The sequence below is a fragment of the Lissotriton vulgaris genome, chromosome 3_2, assembly GCF_964263255.1.
Source record: "Lissotriton vulgaris chromosome 3_2, aLisVul1.2, whole genome shotgun sequence".
NCBI lineage: Eukaryota > Metazoa > Chordata > Amphibia > Caudata > Salamandridae > Lissotriton > Lissotriton vulgaris.
This window is the reverse complement of record NC_141690.1, coordinates 67,405,521-67,418,535: the sequence shown is the minus strand read 5'-3', so window position 1 is coordinate 67,418,535 and position 13,015 is coordinate 67,405,521. Positions and strand designations below refer to the sequence as shown.

The following is a 13,015-nucleotide window of genomic DNA, read 5'->3' as shown; positions in this document are numbered from 1 at the left end:
TCATTCTCAACAAGTTGTGGATGATCATCCTGGACAGAAGAAAAAGCTTCAGACATTCTGTTAAAGCAGACCACCACCGGTTTTCAATCCTCATTATAGAGAGTTCGCTGGAGAAATAACTGTTTTTGGGTGTGGTTTTACATGCATATGGGTGGGGTCTTAATGTAACCAATCAAAAGGTAAGATTTGGTGCATCCTCAGGCGAATTTCCAAATCTGTTTGTAGATTTGAGAAACTCGGAAAATTAAAAACTTTCTAGAAAAACAGAAACAGGGGGCCATATATATGCTTGTAAATATGTTCACACTGATGTCATTAATGAAAACAGAGGGAGGTACCTATGTGAAATAATCTTTAGAATTTTCCATGAGTCCGCGGATCCGACTTCACGTATTCATTCTGATCACGTGATCAGAAATAAAAAACATTCAGTACTTGTGGTCCTGTCTATGTTTTCTGACCCGCAGACGTACTATGGAACCAAAAATTTATAAAAAAAATATATAAAACTTGTATATTTATGTTTACAAAACATTATATATTTTACATTAAATATGTATGTCATTTTTACCTTTTAAAACGTATTTAAAGAATATAAAAAAAGTCTGCAGTTAACAAGAAAATGCGAAGTAAAAAATCTAAATCAGTATTAAAAATAATTCCTAGAAATTACCTCAAAAACACAAAACATTAAAGGGACAGAATACTTTTCAAATAGAATTTGAAAAACCTTTGAAGTTCACTGAAAAAAAACAAAGGTTATTAGGGTGTTATAGTTAGGAAATGAAATTTAAAAAACATTTGAAATTCCCTAACAAAAACAAAGGTTACAGAAACGTTATAGTTAGGAAATAGAATTGTTAAAATACTTAGAAATTCACTTGAAAAAACAGGATGTTATAGATAATAAATTAAGGGCCATATGTAGGTAGCCCAATACCGGAATATGTTCACACTGATGTCATTAATGAAAACAGAGGGAGGTACCTATGTGAAATAATCTTTAGAATTTTCCATGAGTCCGCGGATCCGACTTCACGTATTCATTCTGATCACGTGATCAGAAATAAAAAACATTCAGTACTTGTGGTCCTGTCTATGTTTTCTGACCCGCAGACGTACTATGGAACCAAAAATGTATAAAAAAATATATAAAACTTGTATATTTATGTTTACAAAACATTATATATTTTACATTAAATATGTATGTCATTTTTACCTTTTAAAACGTATTTAAAGAATATAAAAAAAGTCTGCAGTTAACAAGAAAATGCTAAGTAAAAAATCTAAATCAGTATTAAAAATAATTCCTAGAAATTACCTCAAAAACACAAAACATTAAAGGGACAGAATACCTTTCAAATAGAATTTGAAAAACCTTTGAAGTTCACTGAAAAAAAACAAAGGTTATTAGGGTGTTATAGTTAGGAAATGAAATTTAAAAAACATTTGAAATTCCCTAACAAAAACAAAGGTTACAGAAACGTTATAGTTAGGAAATAGAATTGTTAAAATACTTAGAAATTCACTTGAAAAAACAGGATGTTATAGATAAAAAATTAAGGGCCATATGTAGGTAGCCCAATACCGGTAGGTAACGGCCGAAATTACTGAATTTCGGCCGTTACCGACCGGTATTTAGTGTTTGAGATGTAGGAGGCAGATTTAAGGATTCGGTAATTACAGATTCCTTAAGGAATCGGTAAAATACTGATTCCTTATTTTAAGGAATCGGTAATTACCGAATCCAAAAAGCTATGTAGGAGGCACTCAAGTGAGGGCCTTCTTGCATTCAGGATTAGTTATTTACCACCAACTACAAGTTGGTGGTAAATATCGAAAACCTTTAAAAAATAAATGTTGTGCTTTTTTAAAAGTGCCCTGTGGCAGGCATACATGCCCTTAGGGAATGTATGTGTGCCAGATGTGCACACATGCACGATTCAGGGGTGCAACAGGGTGTCAATGTGACACCCTGCCACCCTTGAATATGTGCCACCTATTACCGATTCGGTATTTACCGAATCGGTAATAGTGAATGCTTCCCATTCATTCCTACGGGCCTGGAGGCCCATAGGAATGAATGGGAATTACTGAATCGGTAAATACCGATTCTTAAATACCGAAACGTACAGATTCGGTAATATTTACTGAATTGTTTCCTACATACAATTTACCGATTCTGAAATACCAAATCGGTAAAATTCGGTATTTTAGAATATGTAAATGCAGATTACCTACATATAGCCCTTAAAGTTTTAAAACATAGAAATTCACTGGGAAAAAAACAAAGGTTACTGGGACGTTACAGTTCGGCTCAGATTTTGCACGCACAAAACCATAGAAAATCAGCAATTATAGTAACCTGAGCTAACTATAACTTATGCCCCACAATACACTGCTTATGGCATATTACATCACTCATGACATGGTCCGTGACATCACTGATGACATCTAAAATTACATCAATGATGGCATCATCCAGCAAAGTAAACTTCAGTGTACTTCATAAAATACCATTAAAACTTTATAAAAGTAAGAAGACATAGATGAGAGACGTACAGCACAAACCTCACTATAACTTTATCAACTACTACACTCACTTATCATGTAAGAGTCAGTCCTCAGCGGCTAGTCCTGTGTTTTTTAAACCACTACTGTAAACACTAATGACCAAAGTAAAACATCTAATGCTATAGGGTAGTCTATTGCAAATCATAACACCACCATTCATGAACTTGGAAAGAAGTTTGACCTCAAATGTGACATCTACGCAAACCACAACAACATAAAACCAGAATACAGGTCTTAGCAGACAGGAGACTATGTCATAACCCACTAGAAAAGTATTCTTCATCCTGGACAGAGGTGTAGCATTGAGGTGAGTCTGTTTTAAATCTTTTACTACACTGAGCCATCACTGTAGAGAAAGGACTTAGTGAACAGATAAATGTATTGCAATCTACTACTACAGTCATTCTTCACAAGGAGAGAGGTCTTAGGAAACTGATCTCTATGTCATAAAACTGAACTATACTCAGCCATCACTGTGGAGTGAACTCTTAATCAACAGTTTAGTCGGTTGCAAACTACTACCGTACACATACACCAGGTAGGGACATGTCTCAGAGTAGAGGCTAGTTTACTGATAAATAGTACACCTGCTTTAAAAATGGGATAAAAGATCAGATGACCTATGTTAGAAATAGTATCACTCAGTAGAACAGAAAGAATACACATTTAACTTTTGCAGTAGTTTAGTATATATCATTAAGCCTCAAAAAGTGTTAGGAAACACTTGGACTTACTGGATGATGTCATAAGTGATGATATCATTGTCATTTGAGATGTCCTCAGTGATGTCCTCAGTGGTGTCATGGACCATGTCATGAGGATGTAATATGTGTGGTCCTAAGCAGTGCATTGCGGGGGCTTAAGTTATAGTTAACTCAGGTAACTAAGGGCCATATGTAGGTAAAACGTTTTTTGCGATTCTCAAAATGCAATTTTTAGGGAATCGCAATTAGAGAATCGCAAAATGCAAAGTAGGTAGGATTTGCTAAATATTTTGCGAATCCTACATATTCCTTATTTACGAATCGCAAATTGAGGTTCGCAAATAAGTAATACCTTCCTATTCATTCCTATGGGCTAGAAGGCCTATAGGAATGAATAGGAAGACATTCTCAATTTGTGATTCCCAATTAGAGAATCGCAAGATGAGAATGCAATTTCAAGGTTGCAAGGGTGTCAATAGGACACCCTGCTGCACCCCTGAAATAAGCATGTGTGCACAAGTGGCGCACATACATGCCCTAAGGGCATGTATGTGCTCCACATGGCACTTTGAAAAATTCAAAAAAGTGCACTTTTCAAAGACATCGCAAATTACCACCAACCTGAAGTTGGTGGTAATTTGCGATTCCTTAAGCCAAAATCGCACAACATGGGTGCTTCCTACATTGTATTTAAGGAATCGCAATTTGAGATTCCTTATTTTGCGAGTGGGTTTTTGTCTGCTACATAGCACACTGCCCAAATTGTGATTGCAAATGCTGAAATTCTGCTAATTTCAGCTTTTGCGATCTCAATTTGGCTTCCTACATATGGCCCTATAACTACTGAATTTCTATGGTTTTGTGTGTGTAAAATTTGAGCCTAACTACAGCGTTCCTGCAACCTTTATTTTTTTCATTGAATTTATATATCTATATTGGTTAATTTTATTTCCTTCTTCTGAGGGTATGCTTAACCTGAGCCCAACTGCCAATGTCACACGTTTACATTTTTATGAAGTGACTTTAGCCAAGTTTCATGGAACAAAACTGGTGGTTCTCTTGTGACAGGACTGCCAACATTTGCTGCCACTGTGCTGTCTACTCCCAGTACCCAGACTCTGCTGTTATAATTTGAAAGAACTTAAGGCACAGACTCCACTTCTGTCGGCTGTCCACGGTTTTACTTACACTAATAAAGAACAATTTTTCTACAAAACTATACAAACAAGGATTGAGCCTAAGGACATTAAGACGCAATACTTAACACACTCATCACCCCCTTTAAAACTCCACTTCTGAGGTGTGTTTATTTATCCCAAAAATGTATTTTCCCCAAAAATTCTCTTTTTTGGTTTTATGAATAACTAGAGATTGCTTATAGCGCTGCTGTAACAGGTCCTAAACTTATAAGATGATATAGTAAGCTAATGCATTTACTCCTAAGATGTTCCTTCAGTCTGGAGCTTCACAAGTTCAAATGTTGCTACTCAGCTTTTCATTTCCGACACAAAAATGGGACAGAGCAAGCACCGTAAATAACTTTTATGTCCTGTCCTGATGTTACCATTTGGTGATGCCTGGTGTTCCTGATCTGGATAAACACACTTATTTGAGCTTCAAATGATTGTGATGTTTTGGGACCTTTTGAAAGGTTGAGTGCATAACTCACTTAGACCTCTAAATGTTGTTAGCTATTGAGTACCTAGCGGCTGTGGTTGTGTCCTTTCAGTAGAAGTCCTTAAAAACAAAGAGCCACAGTTTTCCCAATTGTGATGCTAAAAGATAACGGACATGATCAAACATTCTAAAATCTGGACAAGCTGAAAAGGCAACAGGGCAAAGAGATGAGAGATGGAGAGTGATTAGAGAAGACAACAAGGACAGAAAAGATGAGGGGTAGTAAAAAGAAAAGTAAGATAAGACAAGTGTGGCAAGGAAAGAGGTGGATGAAATAAGAGTAAAGCAATGAGTAGAAGTACAGAAACTGCTCTCATTGCTGGTACAGATGATATCTGCATGATCCTACAGCCCACATTGATTTTCGCAACACACTTTTCCTCTTGTAATAGGATTACCTTCTATTCTTCGCCCAGGTGCCCCCACCTTCTGATTGTCCTGTAGAGAACTCCATATTTCAATCACTGACACCCCAGCACTCTGATTCGTGCTCGCTTAAATGATTTGCCCTTATACTGTCTTACAGTAAGTGTGTGCCTTTAGAATACATACTCGAAAGTCCTTTTTTTGTATATAATCATAATACGCTCAGTTCTAAAAAAAAAGTCCACATTGGGAGACCACACACATTTATTATTTTGTGTAAATTTTATATGGGACACATATTTTACATGATGTTTAAATAATTCCTGAGGGGCATGGCAAAGCAGTCCAACATTGTGGATGCGCTGTAGAGGAGCACCCGTAGCTCCGTGACAGTCTGTTAATTATCCTGCCGTCATCAGCCCTGAAACGCTGGCCCCGTTGCCTATGGGTGATGCCCTTGCCCACCAGTATTCCGGGTCCTGCCTGTGTCACCCCCCACCCCTGGGCCAGTGTGATGATGCGGCGTGGCATCAGAGCGTAGGCCTGACAATCCTCAGCCTTGAGTGTGAGGTGGGTGCCAGAGCATACGGCTCGTGACAGCTGCCTGTGGTGGCCTGGACAGTGAGGCGGTAAGTGGCTGAGATGCTGGAGATGCTGTGGGGAACTGCCTGGGGTTCAGCGGTCATATCGGGCTGCGTTGTTTCCTCCTCCGGCTTGCACGGCCCGGGGTGGCATATTGGGGGCCTCGGGCGGCAGTGTCTCTTCAGGAGCTCCTTCCCCCCTGTGGGCAAGGCCCGCCGTCCCACCCGGTGAAACACTTCCCTGCTAGGGATGCTGCAGAACCGTAGGGGACACAGATATATGCCAGTCTATCGGCGCCTTGTCGGGCCGCAAACTGCGTAGCAGATCAACTTCGGACGGCCTGCTCCAGCCCAGTGTGTAGTGATCTGAGTAGATGTTGGCTTGTTTTTGGGCCTCCGCTGCTTGAGACCTGCTCGGAGTTGCATTGGGTGGTCTGCTGTCCATGTTCAGCTGGTGGGTCAGATTAACAACTCCCCCGTGTTGTGGTAACAGAGAGGGAATCTGATATTGTGGACCTTGCCTTCCATGCACAAGTGATACAGACCTTGGCCTTTGTTTCACTCAGCCCCCTGCGATCTTTGGTAGTTGCAGCAGGGAGCCCCGTGAGTTCTTAACTACTAGCCCGGCTATTGTTGCTGCTTATTGTAGACGCCCTACGTGCGTTGTCCCAGCCGTGAAGATGTACGTAGCAGCTGCGGCCTCTTGAGATTACTCCGCTCGCCTGCTGCCACTCGCCCCCCTGGGGATCTGGCATCGTAGTCCCTACCAACTATTCGGGACTGTGCAGTCACCCTGCTTTGGTCAAATCGCTCTGTTTGGCACAATTATAGTGACGAGTAATAATGCTTAATCAATAAATATAGACGAAGTCGTTGCTGTATTCGAAAACGACATGCCCAGCCGGGCAGAGGTCTTGGTATTTACTTTTCAGTCAATGTATAACATGAATAACACACAGTATACAAGACAGGGCACAAGCCTGTACCCAGTCAATCACACAAGAAATATCAGGACAGGGAACAACTAAAGGGAACAAATCTCCCTCTCCTATCTATATTCACCCCTTCAAAATGGCCGACACAGTCGACACTACCTCTTGTCACCTCTTCTATGTCTAATAATCACATGGGAGCGTCTGCCCAATCAAAATGGCCAACACAGTCGTCACTACCTCTTCTATGCCCAATAATCACATGGTAGCGTCTGCCCAATCAAATGTACTCTCCTCCCACACATAAACTCCATGCATGACTCGCCACTCCTACCGGCACCCGCGATTGAGCAGCACTGCATCCTTACTATCGGTAAGTCCTTACCAAGAGGTTTTGCTTGACCACCACGCTCTACGCTGGTTCCCCCTGGGGCTGCCGGGTCCACCATCTAATTCCTACCAACCTTTTGCTTCTCCACCCAGGTTATCGTACCAAACTATCTTGAACGTCCCCATATTCCCGATTGTGGTCCGCCTGACGTTCTTTGACTGGCCAAACCTTGGTAAGCGCCCATGCGACAATTCTCTTGTGTCGCCCCTGATCCTAGTTTACTGCTGGTTTCACCCTGACACTCCTTTTCGTTCTTTCAGGCCCCTCTTCAGTCTTAAACAAGCACATTGCTAACCGGAATCAAATCTAAGCTGACCCCAACAGGTCACAGCAACAGCCCGCTCGGTAAGCCTCCCTTTACCCGTCCCACCCACCACCTTATCTGACACCTCACCCGCAACGTACTGTAACCTACTTGTTGTTTTTTGCAGGATATTCCTGTGACGGGTTACACAATAAGCCTTGAACCCCTTGGCTTCCCTATAGATATTGACACTCTCCAATGTCATCTTCACTAGCCTAGATGAATGCGTCACCCCCTTTTTACCCCTTTTAACCTGCTTCAGCACTTGCACCGAATTTAAGTATTTTACACCTTGCGTCGAATGTAATTTTCACGTCATGCTCATGCACCAACCTCAATTTCGTTTTCTTGCATGTGTTTAGGTATCTTTTTGTTTAGTACTTGATATCAGCCTGTCGCACTCGAACTTTCCTCCCACAGAGTGCATGCCCACAAAATTCACGCTATGTATACATGCGTCCTTTCCGAATTGTCCTTACGGATGTCTTTTGGTATTTTCCTTCCCTTCCTCCCTTTAGGCAAATGAGGCTGCTTTACTATTAGGCATACATTAAATGTCCTAATGAGATCCGTAGAATGTGTTAAATGGATCGAAACGCCGTCAACAACTATGAGCACCTTACACACATGGAATGTTTTATTTGCCCTTTAAAAGTGTGAAGGTGTCAATATTGTTCTGTTTTATAATCAAAACTGTGCGATTAACACGTTTACATAACGTTAAGCTCTTGCCTAAGCCCTTTTGTTTGTTCCCTTTAATTGTTCCCTGTCCTGATATTTCTTGTGTGATTGACTGGGTACAGGCTTGTGCCCTGTCTTGTATATTGTGTGTTATTCATGTTATACATTGACTGAAAAGTAAATACCAAGACCTCTGCCTGGCTGGGCATGTCGTTTTCGAATATAGCAACGACTTTGTCTATATTTATTGATTAAGCATTATTTTTTGTAAGGGACCACTGTTGCCTTAATAATATTGGCTCCCAAGGTCCCTTGCCGACTTCTTTGGGTTCCCTTGTTGTTTTCAAAAAGTACTTTGTGCAATCGCTTGATTGCAAGGGCTTTCTACCTACCACTTTGTACAAGTGGGTTACCTTCCTGTCCCCCTATCACCTCACTTTTTTTACGTGTTGCACACATCCCTGTTATGTCTGATCACACACCCCTGTACTCGGATGAGTACATCAAGAAAATATGTGAGGGCCCCTTGCTTTTCTCCAACACAGACCAGACACCTGGAGTTAGCAGGTCTCATCTTTCTGAGGAATTAGAAAAACATAAGAAAAAATTTGTACGTCTTGAGCTCATGATATTGATGTTAACTGAAAACCTCAAATCGAACACAATACCACAAGGATTATTGGTTAGAAACATACCTGGAGTATTTATAGATAACCCAAAATATATCTCTAACTTTAGTTACATTGAAATACCTGTTCACGACACTGGCTTGTACTTGGTACAGACATGGCTACTGAGGAGCTTAAAAAACGTGTTGATATCATCAAAGACATTGAGAAACAAATTACTGAGAGTAACACTGTACCAGAAGCCAAGAAACTTCTGGAAAAGGTAGAGAAAACAGTGAAGGAATTTAACCGCATTGAACAAAATAAAAAAGTCAACGAAGTAAAAAAAGATATCGAGTCTTTTTCACAAGAGCGTGCATACCCCTATCTCAACAAAGACTTTTATACAAACCGTATTTACAGTAACAACTCTCAGAATCCCAAGCCCTGGGGTCGTTTCAATAGACGTAATACCCTGGTAGGGTTTTCAGATACCTCAGCTGACTTATCAGATAACTCTGACGCTGGTGAAGGATCCAGTGCACCCACTCGTAACCCTAATTTTTTAGGCTGTGGCCAATCGGAACCCCCCAAGAGGGGCAGAGTGAAACAACAACCCTGATGGTACAACCCTCCGGGCAAAAGACAAACCCGACATAAATGTTACCAATGGTAGACTCAACCAATACACCAGTCTCTGACAGCAATATGGTCATTCCCATTTTTAATTTATCAACACACTCGCTATCCAGTGACAAAGTCTCTATCCTTAGTAAGGGTCTAACTTTCGTCCCCACTTCATACCCCAATTTTCTGGACCTACAAGCTGAGCTTCTTGGCTTTGTTAGGAAAATACGGCTCCGGGCATTTTTTGAAAACAACGCAAGCCCTCCTAAAATTACAAACACACCGTTCAGACCACCCTCAACCTTTCTACCATCATCCAATATGGTACCAAGTGAAAAATTCACTTTCAAAAAGATTATCCTAAAAGAAACATCCAAGCTGGCCAAATCTCACCTTTTTATTCCACACAATATCACCCTACAGGAGAAATCAGAAATCTCCAACTTGCGTGACAATACCAACGTAGTGATTAAACCTGCGGACAAGAGGGGCGGGATAGTGCTACAAAACATGAACACATACAAATGTGAGATTGAACGCCAACTTTCTAATACTGATCACTATCTCAGACTCCCGACTAACCCTACCAAAGAGCTACAGTCGCTTATCTGACTTGTCACTACAGAAGGTCTTGATGAGGGTTTCCTGAGTAAGCACAAATTCAGCTTCCTCAATGTCACCAGCCCGCGCACCCCTGTCATTTATACGCTACCTAAGGTCCATAAAAGACTTCTGGATCCCCCTGGCTGCCCGATTGTGTCAGGCTGTGGCTCGATTCTCGAGCCACTAGGCCACTATGTAAATTTCTTTCTGAAGGACTTTGTACCCATCGCTGAGTGTTACATCAAAGACAGCATGGCAGTGATTAATTTAATTGAAAACCACCCATTGGATCCCACCACTGAGACTTTATGCACATTGGACGTATAATCTCTCAACACTAATATCCCACAGAGAGACTCACTCATTGTCATGGAATCCATACTCAACAAAAGACCAACGGCCACATGCATCAAAGTCCCGTTTTACGATTCCTAATTTGCGATTTTTAGGGAATCGCAAATAAGGAATCGCAAAACGGGGGCATGGTGACCTAGCCTTAGGACACCCCCGCGCCGCACGGCCACCAGCTGTAGCGTGTGATCCCCGCCTGCCGCTGCCCTCCGCCTCGCTGAGCCTGGCTGCTGACCACGCCCCCGCCGACGCTCGGTGTGGCCTCCTGCGTGAACTGTGTACTTCCTCTTTAATTTCTGTATCCTTGTGTATTTCCTATTTATTTTCTGTATCCTTGTTGCCTAGTTTAAGCATATTTCCCCTACTGCCTGTGTTTCTGTGCCCTTTTTTCCCTGCAGTGCCCCCTGCGCCCACCCGCCCCGCTCCCCGCTTCCCGCCGCCGTGAACGAGGACACGCCCCCTTTGCCTTCTGTGCCCTCCCCGCTCCCGCCTCCCAGCTGCTCCTCCCTCCCTCGCACTTGGCCGTAAATGGCGACCGTGCGGCGCAGATGAGTGTGACCTAGCCTTAGGACACCCCCGCGCCGCACGGCCACCAGCTGTAGCGTGTGCTCCCCGCCTGCCGCTGCCCTCAGCCTCGCTGAGCCTGGCTGCTGACCACGCCCCCCCGCCGACGCTCGGTGTGGCCTCCTGCGTGAACTGTGTACTTCCTCTTTAATTTCTGTATCCTTGTGTATTTCCTATTTATTTTCTGTATCCTTGTTGCCTAGTTTAAGCATATTTCCCCTACTGCCTGTGTTTCTGTGCCATTTTTTCCCTGCAGTGCCCCCTGCGCCCACCCGCCCCGCTCCCCGCTTCCCGCCGCCGTGAACGAGGACACGCCCCCTTTGCCTTCTGTGCCCTCCCCGCTCCCGCCTCCCAGCTGCTCCTCCCTCCCTCGCACTTGACGCGCAGCGGGCGCGCCGATTGTGCGCCGAAGGCGCGCCAAAGGTAAGCCCGTCTGCGCCTGGACCGCGCCCAGCGCCAGGACCCCTGGTCCCCACCGCCGAAGCAAGACATCACGACAGACCTACGACGCCGCCACTCTCAACGCACTCAATGCCGGACGGAACCCTGCCTGCTACCGAGCCACCCCGAGACGCACCAACGGACCTTTCGCCTGCAAAGCCTGCCGCTTCACCTGCCACCGGAGCTGCACTCCAACACTAACAGCAACCACCTGAAGTGCATCCTGCTGAACACCCGCTCCGTCCACCGGCACGCCGTGGAACTCTGGGACCTGCTCGACGCAACTGCACCAGACGTCGCCTTCCTCACCAAAACCTGGATGAACGCCTCCTCAGCGCCCGACATCGCCACAGCCATCCCGGACGGATACAAGATCACCCGGAATGACCGCATCAACCAGACGGGAGGAGGCATCACCATCGTACACAAGAACACCATCCGCATCTCGACTAACTCCGACAAAACCTTCTCCGCCGCCGAGCACCTGCACTTCCAGATACACACCGACCCCAAGACCACCCTCCGAGGCACCCTCATCTACAGACCACCGGGACCACGCACGCAGTTCAGCGAAGACATCGCAGACTTCATCAGCCCGCACGCCCTTCCCTCCGCCGACTACATCCTCCTAGGGGACCTCAACTTCCACCTGGAGAACAACAACGACAGAAATACCACCGCCCTGCTGGACAACCTCGCCAACCTCGGACTCAAGCAACTGGTGGACACCCCCACCCACTACGCCGGACACACGCTTGACCCCGTCTTCTCATCCAGCAAGCACGTCTCCTTCAGCCACGCCACCGGACTCCACTGGACAGATCACAGCTGCGTCCACTTCAGCTTCAGTAGAACTACGACCCACCACCAACCGCAACGGGTCCCCCGCCGTAGCTGGAGCAAGATCACCGCCGAGCAGCTCACCGCCTCCCTCAGCCAGAACACTCCCACCAGCACAACGGACCCCAACGTAGCAGCCAGCAACCTCACCAAGTGGCTGACCGCCTGCGCCGATGACCTTGCACCACTAAAGAACCCTCCCAGCAGACCCGGCAGCAAGAAAACCCCCTGGTTCACCGACGAACTCAAGGAATCCAAGAAGAACTGCCGCACCCTCGAGAAAGCCTGGCGGCTCGACCACACCACAGACAACTGGACCGCCCTCAAGCACGCCACCCGCAAACACCATCAACTGATCCGCGCCACCAAGAAGACGGCACTCAAAGAACGACTGGACAACAACGCCCACGACAGCAAGAAACTCTTCAGCATCGTCAAAGAGTTCTCCAACCCAAGCGCCGGAACCAACGACATCACTCCCTCGCAAGACCTCTGTGACTCCCTCGCCTCGTTCTTCCACCGCAAGATCGCCGACATACATAACAGCTTCGACTCACAGACCACGCACCCTACCACCGAACCAACGCCCGCCACCACCACCCTCTGCAACTGGACCCCGATCAGCACCGAAGACACCACCTGCACGATGAACTCCATCCACTCAGGATCACCTACCGACCCGTGCCCACACCACGTCTTCAACAAAGCCGTCGCCACCATCACACCCCATCTCCGAGACATCATCAACTCCTCCTTCCACACCGCCACCTT

General features: G+C 44.8%; 1 protein-coding gene across 1 annotated transcript in view; it reads left to right on the top strand.

Annotated features, from left to right (window-relative positions):
• ZCCHC4 (zinc finger CCHC-type containing 4) overlaps positions 1–13,015 on the top strand; it is a 399,939-nt gene that overhangs the window by 280,681 nt on the left and 106,243 nt on the right. The window lies entirely within an intron of this gene.